This window comes from Lepidochelys kempii, chromosome 10 (genome assembly GCF_965140265.1).
Source record: "Lepidochelys kempii isolate rLepKem1 chromosome 10, rLepKem1.hap2, whole genome shotgun sequence".
Taxonomy (NCBI): domain Eukaryota; kingdom Metazoa; phylum Chordata; order Testudines; family Cheloniidae; genus Lepidochelys; species Lepidochelys kempii.
In genome coordinates, this window is record NC_133265.1 from 34,374,269 (window position 1) to 34,389,170 (window position 14,902).

At 46.9% G+C, this 14,902-nt stretch overlaps 1 protein-coding gene across 2 annotated transcripts in view; it reads left to right on the forward strand.

The window, feature by feature from the left end:
* The first annotated feature begins 2,595 nt into the window (after positions 1–2,595).
* The window catches only part of NLRC3 (NLR family CARD domain containing 3), a 73,613-nt gene continuing 61,306 nt past the window's right edge, over positions 2,596–14,902 (forward strand). For both annotated transcript variants that reach the window (XM_073362807.1, XM_073362805.1), the window contains exon 1: positions 2,596–3,384. The gene's annotated coding sequence lies outside the window, so the exon portion shown is untranslated. The remainder of the gene's footprint in view (positions 3,385–14,902) is intronic.

A 14,902-nucleotide genomic window follows, 5' to 3' on the forward strand; every position in this document is an offset into this window, starting at 1 on the left:
CTGCTCAGTAGCAGCAGTTCCTTCATGGAAGGAAAGGCTCATATTTCAGAAGGAAAGTTTGAGAAAAGAATCTGGGTTTTTACATTCCTTTATTTGATACAGTGGAGGAAGCTCAGGAAGAAATATGAGTAGTTTTCTGGCATGGTTAAAAGAATGAAACCCAGCTGACTAGCTGGAGTAGGATCTACTTTAACATCATCTCGCTGCTGCTGGATGCTATGGAATGAGACATATCTTAGAAGTCAAGCAGAAATTAGGGCTGTTGATTATTTGCAGTTAATTTACGCGATTAACTCAGAAAAATTTATCGAGATTAATCACAGTTTTAATCTCACTGTTAAACAATAGAATACCAATTGAAATTTATTAACTATTTTTGGATGTTTTTATACGTTTTCAAATATATTGATTTAAATTACATCACAGAATACAAAGTATACAGTGCTCACTTTATATTATTATTTTTGATTACAAATATTTGCTCTGTAAAAATGATAAACAAAAGAAATAGTATTTTTCAATTCACCTTATACAAGTACCATAATGCAATCTCTTGATCATGAAAGTGCAATTTACAAATGTAGATTTTTGTTGTTACACAACTGCACTCAAAAATCCCCAGTGTAAAACTTTAGAGCCTACAAGTCCACCCAGGCCTACTTCTTTTTCAGCCACTTGCTAAGACAAACAAGTGTGTTTACATTTACTGGAGATACTGCTACCAGCTTCTTATTCACGTCACCTGAAAGTGAGAACAGGCGTTCTCATGGCACTTTTGTAGCCGGCATTACAAGGTATTTACATGAGTGTAAATTGTAAAGAACTGAAAAGGAATGGAGGGCAGGGTGCCTGCTGGGCACTGGAGGCCATGAGGGAATGCTGTGTGGTGGCACCTGTCCACACTGTAGTCTCAGTGTTTCTAGCCCATTTGAAAGCAGGGAGTACCAGAACTAAGCTTGTTCTCAGGAGATTTCCAGGCCACTTTTCAGGCTCAGATGTGGGTGAGCACCAGATCAACCTCTCAGCATTTGGGTTCTCCTCTAAATCTAAACTGTGATCCTACTGAGGTTGCCTAAAATAAAGTGAGATCTTTTTAACAGATGTTGGCAAAAAAGTTTGTAACAAAATCCAATGTCTGGAAGTGAACTTGGCCCAAGTTTCAATCAGAACTGAAAATAAGGAATCCCTGGGTACCAAAGCCCCTGTCCTTTGCGTGATTCTGCTCCACACCAAACTGACATGACTGGGGCTCGAGTGCAACCTTTGCAGGGGCTGTTGCTTCATTGCAGGCTGTCTCCTGAAAGGTAATAAATTCACCCATTATTTATGAGGAGGGCTCTATCTGCAGCGGACTGGGCAGGGCAAGATGCTGGTAATTTTGATTAGCGGGTAGCTTGGATCTGCAGAGCACAAGGAAGAGTTCTAACGGCCTTAAAATCCAGGATTATTTATACTCAAAATGGTGCAAGATCCTTGATGCCAGTCTAAAACAAAACCACATACATGATGTAATTAGACACTGTATAGAAAATAATGACAGACTTGTTCTTTGTTAAAAAAGTAACTTTATCTCCCCAGAATATAGGGCCTGTTGGGTTATTGTCAGATTTTGTAACAGAAACTGAGAGTTATACAGTGGATACTGCTTCATTACGGCAACGGCTAAATTCAAACTCATCCCAAGAAGCAGACGTCGAACAGGATGTGCTATTTTCATTTGCTTTCACCTTATTCGCTTGTTTACACTGCTTCCTTCTGAGCCCTCCTGCTAGAGAAACTTGCAGTGTGTTTGTTTCATTAATTTTGTTACAGTGGAATGAGACTGAGCAATTGGAAAGAAAACAGGTGTAGTAGCAAACTGCATCATTTCACTGCAGGTAACCATCTCACAGAACATTGCACTGTTTAAACAAAATGTACGGACACTGCGGCCATATCTCTGCATCTGAATTCATTCAAATGGAGCATTTGTGACCTTTAATGATAGTGTTTAAAGTTGCTCAGGAAAAATGGTGTGGAACTCCTTGGTTATTATTTCTCCTTAACTCTTGATCAAATTTGCTCCATTTTCATATAAAAAGATTGTCCAAAGTGCCAGCCCTGCACAGTTATCCTGAGATCTGCAAGTTAAACTTCTTTCTAAAGCAAAGAAAATAAACTGGACCTGACTACAAAAGGCTGATCAAAACCATTTATCTGAAAGAGCAGAGAGAAAAGATAACAGCTTGCAACCTACTCCTCCAGCCAACTTCGAGCGACCACCACGGTGCTGTGACCAGGAAGATCAGAACCACTGATGGTACAGTCTCTGAATCCTAGATTTGTGAGGACAGTATATGTTGATGAGCATCTCTGAAACTGGTTCAATGGCAAATGGATAATGCTGGAGTAACACTCATCATAGCCAGGAAAGTGACTGTGAGAAAATCACACTTTGTTTCCGATCCTTTCTGGTCTCTGTGTCTTAAAGACATAATTGTTTAATTTTCTGATAAAAAATACTGTATGGGTTTACTTCTGTAGCTACCACAGAGCCAACATACTCGCAGAAGAGTGGACTGGATTCCATTTGGTTTCCTGAGATTTCCACTCCATTTTAAGCTAAGTTCTGAGACCTTGTTGGTGACGACGTATGCAGCAGAAAGAACACAGTTTGACTTTCAGATTCGAGCGTGAGCTGCCAAGTGCTGTTGCTCAGTGAAGGAACATTTGCTCTGGTTTGAAAACTGTTCAGATTGAATATGGACATTTGTGAGGGAGAATATGCTGTGATGAGAGGACATGCAGCAGAGCATCACATGCAGCAGAGCATCACCACCACTTTGCTCATGGAGAAGGATGCAGGGGGCGGCTGTCTCTGAGTTGGAAAAGGACTCGTGTGGCTATATACTGATTCTGGGCCACAAGTTTTCTCAGTAGACGCTGGCATGCATTTGCATATACTGCAGTCTGGCAGCTTTTGAAATTGACAGGAAGGAAGACCAAGTAAGACCCACAGCACAGGAAGAGGTGAGGAGCAAAACTGAAAGAAAGCTACTCAGCTGGAACTGCAAGAGCGAGGTGAGGAAGGGAGACTAGTTATAGTGCATGGTGGAGGGTGAACTTTGCTTCTGCATCACTTCAGCCTAAGAAGATTCCTGCTTTCTGTATAGTCTTCTGAGTCCTCTGAAAAATTCTCTTGAGGCCCCTCAGGTGGGAGGAAGCTCCCTCAAGCCTCTTGCATTTTCCTTTGTGAACTTGGACGTCTCGGCAAAGGAGTTCCAGCTGCCTAGAGCAAATGGTCTCAAAATCCTTGGGCTTGGCTTAAAAAGAACCTCAGAGCTGATGGACAAGCTTGGGTATTGAGGTGGCTGTTGGACTTGAGGGAGGCTGCAGCAAACTGAGGTAAGTTTTGAAGGCATCCCTAGGATAATTTTTCTTCTTGTGGATGGGGCTAACAGAAAGAGGGGAAAGCTTTGGCACTATGCTAGGGATAGGAGAAGTGCCGCGGGCTCCAGGCATTGTTACCCTGGTGGTCAGTATGGACTGTCATGGAAAACCTGGCATGGGATAATTGTTTTGCCCTGAGCTAATCTGCCCGGGCATGGGATGAACATAACGGTCGAGGAGAGACAAGCTGACATGAGTTAGCATAAGGAAGTCCATCTGGTGTGCAAGAACGGCTCAGGTTTGAGATCTGTACAGGCATAAAAGAGTTGCTCTGGCTGGACTAGAATGGATGGAGCTGCCTTGGAATGTTACAGCCCCACTGACCTTTGAATTTTGTTTAACTTCGTAGATTTCAGTGTCGGTAATACAGTCAGTAACTGAACAGAGAGGGAAAAGTCTGAGAGAGCACTGACTCTTCTGGACAGGCTCTGAACAGCCCCAAGTGTCACTCAGCCCTTTTTGTGCTGCATCATGTCTGTGTAGAGAGCATAGGGGTGTGTTAAAGATGGAGAGGCAACCTGAAGTCTGAATGTCTTTGCTTGCATGGCTTTATGTGAGCTTCCTGCCCCTACATTTTCAAAATCACCACTAAGTTTCTAAGATTTAGCCATACAGGTCCCATATGATAAAGACCTTTTAAACATTTCATCCTGACTGTCTTATCAGTTAGGTGAAACCCAAATAAAAAGGAAGGAAACCAAGCTCTACACCAGTATGTGCTGCAGAGCGTGTGTACCATCTATGGTACAAAACTCAAGCCAAGTCACAAGATGACTGCCCCTGAATGAGGCGCTCTCACCACCAAAAAGAGAGCAGCAGAGTTTGGAACCCTTCTGTGGTTTGACATATTCACGCCTTATTGGCTGCAGGTGGAGTTCCTTTAAACAAACAAACAAACAAAAAAGTCCAAAATTCTTTCCTGCAGCCCCAGAGATAATGAAATCTTTAAAACAGAAATAATCCTGTCATGTGCTTTGATAGGGGCCTTCATCCTGAAGGATCCCAAAACACTTTACAACCCATAGGACTCATGTCAAGAACTGCAGAGAACACTAGAGAGGAACATGGCAAGTATTTAACAGGTCCCAACAATGCAGCACAGCAGTTGAGGATGTGAAGTCAGTGCTGAACCCCGTTAAAACTACACGGGGAATTGAGGTATAAAGTTACTCGTGCTGGAATTTATCTAGGACATCCGGGTCTATCCCACTCTTACTGAGAGCGTCGTAGGATCTTTAATAATTACAAGTGACCACCGCTTCCGTGTACGATGGGGGTGAGAGGGCATTGGTTCGTTAGTGACACCTACTGAAACGCCAACCCTCCTTGTTGCAACACCTTGGTATTCCAGTGTCCTGAGCAAGAACTAACCAGTTCTAAACCTGCTTCCCTTGTGGGAACCAACTGAGCTCCCAGCACAAGGACAAGTGTATATCTCCTAAGAAGCTGCCTGACAAATTTCCTTCTTGAGAAGTTGAATTGGCCTGCTGAGCTTCAACTGCTGTGGCTTCAAACAGGTTCTTGCTAATTTAAATGCCTGAAAAGGAGCTGCCGACAGGCCATTACCATGAGCAGCCTGGCTGGGTGCCATGACAGTTCAGTACTAATAAGCCCCAAATCATTTCCAGGGTGGCAGATAACTGTGATGTGGCTAACAGACAATGATGACTCTAGTATGCATGCAGAACATTCAGCAGGGTTTACCTCCAACTAACCTGCTGGAGAGAAATGCAGACTGCACAAGACGGAAAGTAGATTTGCCACTAAATTAAATGCATTTTGCAGAGCTTTGTCCTTGGGGCAGCAGCAGCTAACTCAGTAAATATATAATTTGATCTCTGAAGATTACCTGTGCTGTAAATGCAGCAGCTGGTACTTTTCTCTGTGAGGTTTGCCTTTTTTTCTGTCTGGAATGATCCATAAACTAGATCCTGATTTCGCTGAGTAGGTTTGTTGTTTGGATGAACAATTTTCAGCCTACGGGTTGTTCGTGAACTGTTCTCTTCCGGTATTTATTACTCACAACTGGTCACCTCAATCAGATGGTGAGGTTTCTGCTCACTGACTGGATGACTGAAATGGGAGTAGCAATCAATGCACTTTGAAGCACATGTTCTGGATGAATAATCATCCCTGTAAAGTTTTGTGAAACTTGGAATCACGAACATTTTCCCCAGTGCCCCGCTAGTGTCTGAATCCTCATGAATGAGGATAATATGAATGTACAAATAGCAGCAGAGCTCCTCCCATACAGGTGTATAGCTGTATTTCCATTGTTCAGCCAGCTCTACGTACTGCTTTGTAGAGTATTCAGAGATGGAGGGTGTACAAAAGGGGCCATAGGAAACAATAGGCTCCCCTGTTCATTAATGGAAACAAATGTGTGGTAATGTTTGCTGAAAGGGGACTGTTCCGCCTCTGAGGGACTGGCTTCTCCCCATACGGAGTGGTTCTGTGCCTTTCCCCTCTGAGATTCACCCACAACACTGTGGTCCTTCCCGGCTCCCCTACTCCTGCCTCTCTCTTCTTCCCCATCCCTACAGCCTTCTCCTTTCAAGCTTGGTTTCTCTCCCTGCTGAATTGGGTCTGTAGCAAGGCTCACACTGGGTCCCTCTGGTTTTGGCCCCGTTGCCCTCTCCAAGCAGTCAGGAATGCCTCAGCTTGATGCAACACCAGTGTTCTTTATTTACAGTTGTTTTCCTGCTGCCACTTTTCACCTATGTACAGGTTTTTGCAGCCAACTTTCCCAAGTGCAGGCCTGGCCAGCAACAGACCAGAAGGCTCCCGGCTCCCACCTCCCCCTGTGCCTGGCCTTTCTTTTCCTCCCTTCCTCCTTTCTCTCTGGCTTCCTCCCAGCCTTTATAGCCCTGGCTGGTGCTGCCGGTTACCAGGCAGACACAGGTCTATCCAGCCAGCCCCAATTCATTTCCCTTGATGGGGGCTGGAGTGGCAGGGGCTGAGTAAGCGCTTCTCACTCAGCACCCAGTCACAGGGTCCCTTCCTTTTGGGGACGTTGCCCATTCTGCTCCCACCAGGTCTGTTTCAGTGCCTACGATCAGCACTCCTCTCCCTGCTTCTGGGAAACTGTCGCTCGGGCTGATCTAGGACTGGATCTGCAGTGTGGGGCAGCAAAACTCCCATACTGCAGTATGGCCTTGCTCCTGGCGGGAGGGCAGGATGTCTTAAGGGTGGATTGTCCCAGAAACTGAGGACCCTTGTAAGGGCTCCAAGGGACACACTGGCACCAGACCCGCCGACAGCAATTCTGGGCCCCAGGGCAGAGCAGTCACTGGGCCCCCTACGATGCAGTCCACCTGACATTTGGCTGGTGCTGCTGGCTGCGCTGCTGGCATGTTCCCTCTAATTTTTTCCATCCATGTGAGCAATAAATTTTGTTATGTGCACCGAGGTATGTGTGGATGTGCACCACCAGTAGAAACAAAACATCTAGATATAATATATATATTTTTAAAAAGTTACCATAGGGATAATTACTCCAGCCAGGACAGGTTACGCATTTTAGAACTCACCACTCAAATAATTAAATTTAAGTTTAAGGGAAATAAAAATTATAAAATGCATAGACCAGTCAAAACACTAAAATAACACATTTTGCAAGAATAAAATTACAGAGAATATATGTGCATTGCAGGAAGTACCAAGAAGTAACAACAATAATAATACACGTATGTGTTGGGAGGTGAGTGTGAAAGAGACTGTGTGTGTGTGAGAACAGAGGCAGGACAGTGTATGTGTGTGTGTGTGTGACACAGAGACAGCGTGCATGCTGGCTGCTGGGGAAGTTTCTGAGAGATGCCTGCACGGTCTCTTTAAGACACTCCCTGAAAGCTCTCCTGCTCTGCTCCTGAGCCCTGTTGTCTCCCCTCCACGGCTTTGCACAGATGGGGTACATGGGCAGGGTGGGAGGAGACTGTGTGTGTGAGTGTGACAGAGACAGAGTGTGTGAGCTGGCTGCTGAGGAAATCTCACAAACAGTGCACCAGCTCTTTAAGAAAGGCACTCAGTCGCACACTCACTGTTCAGAGCTCAGCACCTCTGAGTCTCCTGAGCCAGGCTGTGTCCCTTCTCCCCGGCTCCGCAGAGATGGGGTACCGGGGGAGGGGGACACCCTCAGGGAAAGACTAACCTTTTGTGGGCCGGCGCCCAACATACTTGTGGACCCCCATGGAGGCAATGGGGCATGGCATGGGAAGGTCAGTCCCCGGAGCGAGGGGCCAGCCAGAGGCAATGGGGCATGGCATGGCTGGGGCGGCCCTGCTCCGCCCAATGTGAGGGCACGATTTACAAACTGGCAGTTGCCAGACACATAGAGGCCTGCCTGGCCCTGTGCTGCCAGTGTGCCCCTTCCCCTCAGGGGCGGGCCCATGTTGTACCACGCAGCCCCCCCCGCCCAACACCCCCCTGACTCCCTGTGGCCAGAGGCCCCCCCGGACTCACCCACAAATACACAGCACCACGCACAACACCACTCCTGCCCACAACTGCCCAGCACCCCCGACAGAACCCCCACTCCCTAGTGCCCCCCCACACACAGATCCTCCCTACCCCTTCACAGCCCAGCACCCCCCCCAGACTCCCCACAGACCCAATCCCCCAAGCCCTGCCTCCTGGCCGCACTCACCGGCCTTGCTGGGAGGTGACTGTGTCTGCCGGGCTGAGCCCTCGGGAGTGGCACGATCAGCCAGGCTAGGACCTGCCCCGGCCGGGGTCCCTCAAGATGCACTTGCCTAGAGGGGCCCAGCCAAGCCCTCTGCACTGTCTCCCCCCGACCTGGCTGAGGCTGGCCAGGCTTCTGCACCAGTCCCAGGCGGCTCAGCTCCAGGGACACAGGTGGGACCCCACAGGTGGTGGGAAGCAGAGACTGCCCAGAGCTGGAGGTGCCTGGGGTCCGGCCAGGGGGCAGAGGAGCCAGTGGGTGGGGCCAGGGGGCAGAGAGGAGTCCTCGGCCAGCTGGTGGGCAGGCCAAGAGGAGCAAGTGGTGGGCTGAGGGAGCCAGCGGGGTCTCGGGGCACAGTGCAAGCGGAGCAGGCTGGGGCCCCCTCTCAGCATGGGCCAGGCTCCATGGAGCCACTGGAGCCATTGTAAGCCCGGCACTGGACACCCTGACATCAGCACCCCTCTGTTCCCCCACTCTGCACAGCCAGCAGGAGGGTCCCGGGTGTGGCTGCACAGGGGCACCTGAACACATGCTGCCGGCTGTACGCACTCTGCTAATCAGCTGAGCGGCACTTGAATCTCTCCTGTGGCCTGGCCCCCTGGGCAATTGCCCCCTTTGCTCCGCCCCGTCGGCGGGCCCGACTGGCAGTAGCTGGTAGCCCAGTAGTAACACAGTGCTATTGTCAATATGTACCACTCCCTCGCTCCGCTGAATGGAATTAGAGCAGCTCAGCTGGGTGTGCGAGGCTCTGGATTGCCAATGGAGGAGATTCTTCTTTATCTCCAGTGGTAGAAGCTTGTGCATTTTGGAGCACATGGATCAGACTTATAACCCTGCTGTTACCTTGAAATCCCAAGGGGCCATGGTGTAGCATGGTGACAACCAAAGTCCCAGGTGGCTTGTTAGAATAGACTTTTGCATGTGATTCTGGTCGCTGACAGCGAGCTGGTTTTACTGTGGGATCACTAGTTCCTATCCCTGGCATAAATCTGACAACAGAAAACCCAGCAGGTCTATGCAGGCTAAGCATCCTTTCTATCCACTGGTAGCATATGGGGCTTTTCTGACTTCATTTACTCCCACAGTAATGTCAAGGAAGAGAATTCCCGACAATTGTTAAACTAGGAATAAATAAGTGTGAAAAGATTTGGAAAGATCAATTTTTCTTGGTTATATTTTACATGAAAGTTAAATATATTAACATAATTTAGGATGCTGTGATGTGCTTCTGCAACTTAGATTGGCTTTCCCATTTGGATTTAGGAAGGAAGGCTAAATGTGGTCTAATAGCTAGAGAAGAAGGGAACTAGGAGTCAAGATGGTTGTGTTCAATTCCTGACTCTGCCACTCTGTCTGACATTGAACAAGTCACGTCAGCTCTCTGGGCCTCAGTTTCCCCATTGGCCCACCTCACAGGGTAATAAACGAATGTATGTACAGTGATTTGACAATTCTGGATGCAAGATGCCATTGAAGTGCATGGTCAGTATAAAACATTAATAATGCTAGAAAAGGCCACTAGATGTGTGGGACTGGGAATGAGATTTCACTCATTCTCTGAGGCTGTCAGTGCTGCTGCAGGTTCAACTCCTCTGACAGCATGATGGGGTAGGTTTCCACCACTGTGTAGTTGCAATAAGCTAGTAAAGTGAGTGAATATATTTCATGGGGATTGTTATGCCATGTCTTTGTGCCTTAAAGTTGTGGCATAATCACAAGGAACGAAATTATTCATTATTATTGCTGGTCCAACCCTGCACAAATGAATGTCTGGCAGCACCAAGTCTGGAATGGCTGCTTGGTGCAAAAACGTTCCTGCCCCTCAATTACATTGAGTATTCAAGAACATTCATGCAAATAGTCTTTTGTTTTCAGGAGTGTTTGGGGTTTGGCAGCTTTTTGTGCAAACAGCCATAGCTTCATGTGAACAAGACTATTCCTGACCTGTTCATTCATTGCCATTCATTATGTTCCTGCTTAAAAAGTTTTCAACATCCAATTATGGCACAGAAACAATACCACGTGACTTCAGTGACCAATCATACACCTGGTATAGGGTTGCAACTCTTCCCTGTTTTCACAGGACAGTCCCTACATCCAAAGGGCTGTCTCATGTTCCTCAGACCTGCAAAATGGGACTGTCAAAATTCATGCGTGCATGCATGTGCCCCACACTTCCTTTGATCTAGGAGAAGGTGCCTTGGGCTGGAAGCTAGGACACCAATAATCCTGGTCTCACCTCTTCTACTGACAGGTTTTCATGTAATCCACAACCCTGCTGCTTTAGGAGGCAGGCAAAAACCACTCCTGTGTTTTACATGTAAGTCAACTGTAAGGTTGCACATGGTCATTTCTAGCAGAGGTGGGACTAGAGGCCTGGTCTCTGCTATGACGGGCCTAAATCTCATCCAATTAGACACATAGCCTTGAGGTGCCCGATCTATGTGCCTGGGGTTTCTCTCTATTACTGTTGCTCTAATTGCTAGCACGTGCTCCTTTCCAGAGTCAGGGAGAGCGCTTATGGCTCCTGATACCAAGCGCTTTCCCACTCTCTTACAAATAGCTGTGAGACCCACTGACAAGTTGTGTGCCGCTGTCTAGGGGCAGGTATACGATAACGGCCTTCTTTCGTTGTGGGTTTACTCCTTTTGCTCAAGTGGTTGAGGTCTGTGCTGTGAATCTCCAGGGCTTGGGTTCAAACTTGGCTGAAAAATTGTGGAAAAAGCCAGTATGGCTCATGCAATGAAAGGCTGTTTCCAATGAAGTGAGCTGTAGCTCATGAAAGCTTATGCTCAAATAAATTGGTTAGTCTCTAAGGTGCCACAAGTCCTCCTTTTCTTTTTGGGAATACAGACTAACACGGCTGTTACTCTGAATCCTAATGCACTGACACACAAGGGAGAAGAATTACGGTTGCATGGGCTAACTTAATTCTGCCCTTGCCTAAATGTTGTTAGACTTTGCAACTTTATTTTTTTTAAACATAGGCAGATTTTTTATATGTAATATATAGCTGTTGAACCCCCTGTAAGTTAGCACTTACCCTGAGACATCCAGGCCCTGAGTGTTGCTAATGGGCTGCAGAGCCCTTCATGTGCAGGCCACCAGTTGGACTCTAATCCAATTGCGAGTTGTTCCCATCTGATGGATGTTTGGTGTCCTCTCTCTGAGATGGGTTTCATGGCTCTCCATTCAAGCTCCCACATTACAATCTGGCTATGAGACTTTGTACTAATTGCATGGATGGTGCGTGAAGGAGGCTGCGGGAGGCTAAGCCTCCCCAAACCCCCGCTAATGCTCCCCACCCTGGGCTGTGATGGGAGGCTAACGGCTCCTCTGGCCCCAGTGGGTGAGAGTGGGGGGACGGAGTGGGAGCAGGGCCTCAGACGGAAGGGGCGGGGCAGGAGGCTAGCCTCCCTGAACAGGGGGGGTTCATGCACCACCCATGACTAATTGGCAGACTCATCAGAGGTCAACTACTGCATGGGCCATAGAGACTGAACTACTTCTGTCAACCCTAGAGAAAGCCCTGCCCCCGATCAGGACTGAGGCATGCTGGCAGGGCAATATGTGTTGGCTGGCCGTGTGGCTGGCTTGTAGATAAACAGAGGGCTTTAGTCACCAGTGCAACACTTTTCACCAGCACTAAACCCATACAATAATTTTAAAGCTAAAGTTTAGGGTTCTATGCTGATTATTTGCAAATATACAAGCAGACTCGTTAAATAATTAGCATAAAATGTTCATGTTACAGTGAATGTGTCCCTATTTTTTTGCCAAAAGGTGGCAGCCCGAACCGTGAATTCAGGACAGTCTAAGCAAACCAGTCTGTGAACACCTAATGAGAAGGAAATTTGTTTTCATAAGCAATTCAGTGACTACTCATTCTCAAATGATTTGTAAGCAGGAAAAAGGGCAAATTTTGCCCAATAATGTATCTACAATGAAGATTTCAATCCTCTGTGCTCCAGCATGCAGCACTTCACAGCAATGTGAGGTCAGAAGCAGACCCTCTGCATATTCAGAGTCAGATCTACTGACTTTAGCGGCAAAAATAAGTGTGTACTGCTTTGGAGTATGTCTACACTGCAAAAAAAGATGTGTTAGCTAACTCAAGTTAATAACACAGGTTAAAATAGCAGTGAAGACATAGCAGCTTGGCTTCCCTATAGGCTTGAATGAGCTACAAACCCAAGTTGAAAGCTGAATTGCTGTGTCTTCACTGCTGTTTTAACCCGAGTTAGCTAACCTGAGTTAAGAATGCATTTTTTTGTGGTGTAGACAGACCCTTTCACTCCAGTTCGCTTTGGAGAGCCAACGCGGCTCTGAGACGAGAAGCTAGACTCTAGTCTGGCTTACGCCTCAAATTGCTAACTAATTTGTGAAGCAAAAGAACTCAGGTTGGCTTCAGATCCCAGGGGGAAGTGAGCGGAGTTGCAAGGGTGTAGCTGGGTGGAGAATTTGGCTCAGACTGTAGTGGTGAGAGCAACAAACACAAGACAATTTTGTTCCTAGGTCCCTGCTGATGTCAGCACTTGGATATGGCGCTGGGGAATCATTGAGAGATGATCACTATGAAACCCTTTGATGTCCTGTCTATAGAGTCAGAGTAAGTCTAGAGTGTGGCATTAAACTCAGGCCCTGTGCTGAAGGCTTTGTGAAATGCTATCACCCAGGTGGCAGCTGTTGGAGACAGACAATGCCTTCTGGAGCTCTGGGACACCCTTTCTGCTCTGCTCCCTTTTATGACCAGAGAGCACACAGCTGCAATTGCGATTGTCCCTGCCGCGCGGGCCCCAACCAAGTAGACTTCTTCCATCTGCCTGCTGCACCCTGGCTGAGCCCCAGGGGTCCAGCCATAGTCTGGCCCTGAGTCCCCTAAAACAGATTGCTAGGCTGGAGCTTAGAGGAGCTAAAATGCCAGCTCTTAGCTCTCACTCTGATAAGGTCCTACAACAGAAATCAACTCGCCCCTACCCCAGAGATGGGATAGCTAGAGATGAGCTGCGTTTTGACATCCATGACTGGACAAATGTTATTAATGGCTGACATTTATCCACGCCTTCCAGTTAAAGATCCCACAGTGCTCTACAAACTTCAGTTGGAATCCCCTTTTCACTATGGAAATGCTGCCCCCTGGAGCAGAAGGTACTAACCATTTTACAGTACAACAGTGTAGGGCAGGAATTGAAGAACGGTGTCCGTCTGACTCCTATTAATAGGATTTAGAGGGCAAGAATTAGGCTTTTATGTGGGCATTGTATTGTATGCTCATATAATCTAATATTCACTATAATATAAAAACTATGGAAAACACTGAATTACATCAGGGTAAATATTTTTAACGTATATACAGAATACTCTTATTCATCCCCAAACCCTATTCTCCAAGCCGCCGCATTGTCCAAATCCCTTCCTTGTCCCCCAGCATGAGCTACATGAAGCACAGGGCAAGTCTCATGCTGGGGGACAAGGAAGGGATTTGGACAATGCGGAGGTTCGGATAATGGAGCAGAGATCCCAGGAGGAGGAGCCCACTGCTGAACAGCTCCTGCCCTCTTGATTATCTGAGCTCCTAATTATCTGAATAAAATCCACATCCCCCCCTGCTATTTGGATAATTGGGAGCATACTGTAAATAATCCTTCATTCTCCAGGTCAAAAGCTAACAACTAACTGATGGAGGTTAGGAAGAAGCTTCCCCTATATTCCATCATGGGGTTTCCTACCTGTTCTTCTCCGACTGGCCCATGTCAGAGATAAGGTACTGGGCTATATAGCCTACTGGTCTGATCGGATTTAGAAGTTCCTGTGCTCCTGACTTAAAGGAACAAAATGTATTTACCTGAACTGGTCTTTGGCCAGGACATTAACTCCAATGTCCATACTGGAAGAAAGAGCTAGGAGAATGTAACACTTACAAGTGGTCAAGTCTTCAGTTTTATGTCACATGTGGAAAACACAGTTACTGTGGCTTATCTAGAAAACTCCAGGCCTTATTGACACCCACCAGAGCTTTGTTCCAATCCAAATGCTTCCATCGGAATGGCGCAGGGAATGGCTTCCTATACTGTAAGGTAGTGTAGCGTTCCCATCTTGTGAACAGAGGGCATGCAAAGAAGGTAAATTGTGTTATCTTGTGTTTTGAAAGAGAGAGTTCCTGGTGCAAATATATGGTGCATTGTTCAACCAGGAGGCACAAAACTCAGCTCCTCGCACTGGTGCTCTGAGAGCAGCCCAGGCACTTGGATGCTGATTGACAGTGAGAAAACATTGGAAATGGAAATATCCTGGTTATCATCATGTTCCTATTATGCCTCTGGCATTTAGGGCAGGGACGAAGCTCCTCCACTCCTGTCTGTTTCTGGCAAGTCTTTCAAGAGTTTCCCAACTATCCCCCAGGTTTTTCAGCTTGGCTTCCACAACTCTTCGCCATGATTTCGGGCGGCCTTGTTTTCGCTTGCCTTCAGGTGTCCATCTTATTGCTACTCTGGTGATGGAATCAGTTTCCATCCGAAGCACATGACCGATCCATCTCCAACGCCTCCTGGCAATGATGGTGCTCAGATCCTCTTGGCTGCACTGTGTCAATAGATCTTGGTTTGAGATTGTTCTGGGCCAAAAGATACGGAGGATTTTTCTGAGGCAGGTTGTATGGAATGAAGACAGTTTGGACATGTCATACTTTCTCATTCCCCAGCATTCTGCACTATAAAGTAGTGTTGAAAGTACCCAGTTCTGATAAATCTTGAGTTTGGTTTTGGTGTTGTATTTTGATGATTTCCAGACTGTATT